Consider the following 4951-nt stretch of genomic DNA (forward strand, 5'->3'; position numbering starts at 1 on the left):
CCACAATAACCCAAATGGAATCCACATCCTGCGTTGTCCTAGGTAACTTTGTGATGAAATCCATTGTAATCTCTTCTCATTTCCACATGGGGATAGGTAGCGGCTGAACATTGCCGTAGGGCCTCTGATGTTAGGCTTTGACCTTCCTGCAGGTCAAACACCTCTCAACAAACCATGCAACCTCCCGCTTCATGTAGGGCCACCAATAACTCAATCTCAAATCTCGATACATCTTCGTGGCCCCCAGATGGATAGAAAACTTGTATTTATGTGCCTCCTCCAAGATCTTTTGCCTCACACCCCCGAAAACCGGTACCCAAACTCTGCCACACTGGGTTAATAGAACCCGACCGTCTCGAACAAAAAGTGGAATCTGCCCCCGAATCTGCTCCACCTTCCAGTTCTCATTCTTTAGTCCCTCAACCTGAGCCTCCTTGATCATATCCAATAAATGTGAAATCACTGTCATCCTCAGACAAACACCTCGGATCGGAGCACTCGCCGCCTTACGGCTCAAGGCATCAACCACCACATTGGCCTTCCCGGGATGGTACAAAATCTCGTAATCATAATCTTTTACTACATCTAGCCATCTCCTCTATCGCATATTCAAATTCTGTTGATTCGTCAAATACTTCAGACTCTTATGATCATTGAAGATGGTGCATCGGACCCCATACAAATAATGTCTCCAAATCTTGAGGGAAAACACCACTGCCCCCGATTCTAGGTCATGAGTGGGGTAATTCGCCTCATGAGGCTTCAACTGCCTCGAAGCATAAGCAATCACATGCCCCCTCTGCATCAATATTGTTCCTAATCCCAAAATAGAAGCGTCACAATACACTACAAAGTCATCCAATCCATCGGGTAGTGCTAGAATCGGGGCTTCACATAGTTTCTGCCTCAAGGTCTCGAATGCCGACTGCTGATCTGGACCCCACCGAAAGGCCACGCTCTTCTTGGTCAAACAGGTCAAGGGTACGACGATCTTGGAAAAATCCTGAATAAATCTCCGATAGTACCCTACAAGACCCAAGAAACTCCGAATATCGGATGCGTTCTTCAGAACCTCCCAATGCATCACCACCTCGATTTTGGCCGGATCGACCAAAATACCCTCCTAGTTGATGATGTGCCCCAAAAACTGCAACTCTGTCAACCAAAAATCGCATTTAGAGAATTTGGCATACAACCTCTCCATCCTCAATGTCTCTAACACTTCCTTCAAATGTTGCTCGTGCTGTTCCTTGGTCTTGGAGTAGACCAAGATGTCATCAATGAAAACAATCACAGATCGATCCAACAGCGGTCTACAAACCCGGTTCATGTGATCCATGAATGCCACTGGAGCATTGGTGAGCCCAAATGGCATCACCACGAACTCAAAATGACCATAGCGAGTCCTGAAGGTCGTCTTCGGTATATCCTCATCCCTAATCCTAATATGATGATACCTGGACCGAAGATCAATCTTGGAAAACCAAGATGCGACCTGAAGCTGATCGAACAAGTCATCAATCCTTGGAAGCGGATAACGGGTTTTCTCCGTTAGCTTGTTCAGTTCCCAATAATCGATACACATCCTGTGTGACTGATCCTTCTTCTTCACAAATAGGATCGGTCTCCCCATGGGGAACTGCTCGGGTTCGACCAGAAATGCTATGCTTACACACAAGACTACCCCTCTTCCCGAAAGCTTCGCGGGGACCCTGATGAAATAGAATATATGTATATACAGGCTCGCTACTACTACTCGAACTACCCGTCAGGTGAGAAGCGTTATGCAATAGAGAAGTCAGCTAGTGCACTTAGACAGGTAGTTGATTTCATTAGGGAATTGAATTGCAGGAAGGTCAGGTAGTGCGGCGTGTTCGAATTCTGATCGCTTTTATGCGAGAAAGGGGGACCACCCTCTAAGCCTAACGGAACGGTATCAAGTCTATTAGTCGGAGAGGTCGTACCGTCGAGCGAGTTGGGGAGCTCGACTAAAGCCGACCTGAGGGAGGCCTACAACCGTCGGTCTAGAAAGCTAGTAACTCGGATCTAGGACTAGGAAGGGAAGGCAACTACCCGAGTTCAGGCTGCTAGAGATGAATCGATGTACTTACCTTACCAGCCTCATACATCTTCCCCGGTCCCTGCTCATTGCAAGAGGAACAAAGGACTTTTGATGCTGTCCCAGGCTCAGTAAAGAGAGTTGTAGATTCGTAGAACAGGAGAAGAGCCTTGACTTTCTATTAGATTAGTCCAGCACGCTAGCTGCAATCTTTCTAAAGCAAGAAGGGAAGGGGGAAAGTTTACTTTGAGAAAGAAAGAAAGGCCTTCTCTTCTATTTCAATAAATCCTCGCTCTAGCAGCTCCTGAAGCTGTGTAGACAACTCCTGCATCTCAGACGGAGCTAAACGATACGGTGCCTTGGCTATCGAGGCTGCACCAGGCACTAAATCAATACGGAACTCCAGCTGCCTCTCCGAAGGTACCCCTGGCAAATCCTCAGTAAATACGTCGAGAAACTCTCGCACAATCGGAACACTGCTCAAATCTGGCGTGGCCTCAACCCTCGAATCTGAAACATAAGCCAAGAACCCAGAAAACCCTGTTGAAGAAGCCTCCTAGCCCTCACTGCCGAACATAGAGTTGGCCCATACGAGGCTCTCTCTCCATGAATAACCAGTTCTCCCCCACTTGGGGTTCTAACTCTCACCAACTGATGCTCGCAGTCGATCATGGCCCCATTGGGCCTTAACCAATCCATCCCTATGATCACCTTCAATCCCCGCAAGGGAATCATAACCAAATCGATAGGAAGCCTCTCCCCGAACACATTCACAATGCTCCTCCGAAACACCCTCGCAACACTCACGGTGCGATCATCCGTAATCTCGACCTCAAGTGGAGAATCAAGGTCCCCGGAGCATCCCGAAACTTCTTGCTGAGCGCAAGGGATACGAATGATCGGGTAGCCCCCGAATCAAAGAGAACATGGGCCGACAAACCAGTGACTAGAAAGGTCCCTATACAAAATCATAACAACATAAGCATAACAATAAAATAAACAAGACAAAATAGATCACATACCAGTCACGACGTCTGGCGCTGCTTGGTCCTCCTTCGTAGTCAGCTGAAATGCGCGGCTCTTCACCGCAAGATCCTCTGCCTTGATTGGGCGGCCATCTATAATCCTCATCGTGGCGGGCGCATGCGCCGCCACAACTCCTCCTCCCCTAACCAACCTCAGACATTCGGCCTTCTTATGACCAGTCTAGTTGCAGTGGAAACAAAGCAAACCCTTCTTGGGGCAATCTCGGCTCATGTGACCCGACTGGCCACATGCATAACATCCTAAGCTCGCTGGTCGACAAGCTCCACTGTGCGACTTACCACACTTGGCACAACGGCCACGGCCCTGCTGGGAGGATCGGAGGTCTTAGGCTTCTTGGCCTGACCTACTGCTGCCTGAACCTGCTCTGACTTTCGCAGCGTGCGGAGCTCCAACTCAATCTCCCGTTCACAGGCCTTCTCCACCATCTCATTCAGGGTCTTGCACCCCAAAAAACTCACAAACTCGCGAATATTATCTCTCAGCATGGAATGATACCTAGTCTTCTTCATCTCCTCACCCGCAGCGTACTGCGGAACCAAAAATGCACTCTCTCGAAACTTGGCGGTGATCTCCGCCATAGTCTCGGTAGTCTGCTGTAAATCCTGGAACTCTCTCACCAAACGCTGCACCTCAATGGATGGTGCAAGCTCCCGATCAAACCTCCTCACAAACTCCTCCCAAGTCATCTCAGCCACCCCTTTTGATCCCACCTCACGGATCACCTCCTCCCACCAGTCTCGTTCTCGATCCCTCAACATACAAGATGTGAACCCCACCTTTTCCGCATCGGGGAAAGAACTCGCGCGCTGGGCATTCTCCATGTCTGCCACCCAACGTCGGATAGTGATGGGATCCCGGACCCCGAAGAACTGAGGCGCTCCACACGCCTTGAAATCCATGAACGAGGGAGCTCGGCCCCAATCTAGCCTACAACAATCTCGACTCGGAAGGATCTGAGCCTCTCCTCCATGATCTCCATGATACCCTCCTTGACAGTGCCAAAAATCACTGGGGTAGCGTCAAGGATGCCACGAGTAACATCGGCTGCGATAAGATCGCACAACCTCTCATCTATGGGCTCTGCACCGGAGCCCAAACCTGATGCTGGTCCTGATCCTGAACCTCGCGTGATCATCACCATCCTCAACTAAAAATATCACAAATAACCAAGATAAGGAATTCGAAAGTGATTCCTCCTCACCGGACTTGCTTCGGGTACAGGTCATGTGCTTTCAGTAGTACGAGCCCAATACTACCTTCCACACCTACATGTACCTTCCCCAAGGCCATACCTGATATCCCTAAATTACCCAATCACACATGATAACTCATAAACACAGCACTAACTCTGATCCTAGACTGCTCTAGGATTCTAAACCCTCACCAAACCTGAAATCCAGATTAATCATAACAGGTTCCCCTATGCATGCAAGATATACACAAAGAGAATCACATAGATTGTCAAATAAAGCTTCTACCCTAAACCACAACCAAACAAGGAACATGAATATGGCAGACTCCTTCATTCTAGGACTATGCAATCCTAAACATGTACAACTTTGAAAGCATACACTTAGCAAATAATCCATACAAGCATATTTCCATATATACTATAGCATGACTAAAACATTGCGAATACTTACTTGAGCTCGGCCGATTACGTGCATTGCATTCTCCCCTTTTTCTTACAAAATTGTTTTCAAGAAATTCGACTTTGGTTTCTTTTTGAAAAAGAAATTGTTATCATTCCCTCAGTTTGAGTTCTGACACACCCAGAAGTGTGTCCGAATCTCTCAAACCAAGGCTCTGATACCAACTTGTAACAACCCAATTTTCATAAAAATT

The sequence above is a fragment of the Lactuca virosa genome, chromosome 5 (genome assembly GCF_052849685.1).
Source record: "Lactuca virosa cultivar CGN04683 chromosome 5, Lactuca_virosa_CGN04683_v6, whole genome shotgun sequence".
Lineage (NCBI taxonomy): Eukaryota > Viridiplantae > Streptophyta > Magnoliopsida > Asterales > Asteraceae > Lactuca > Lactuca virosa.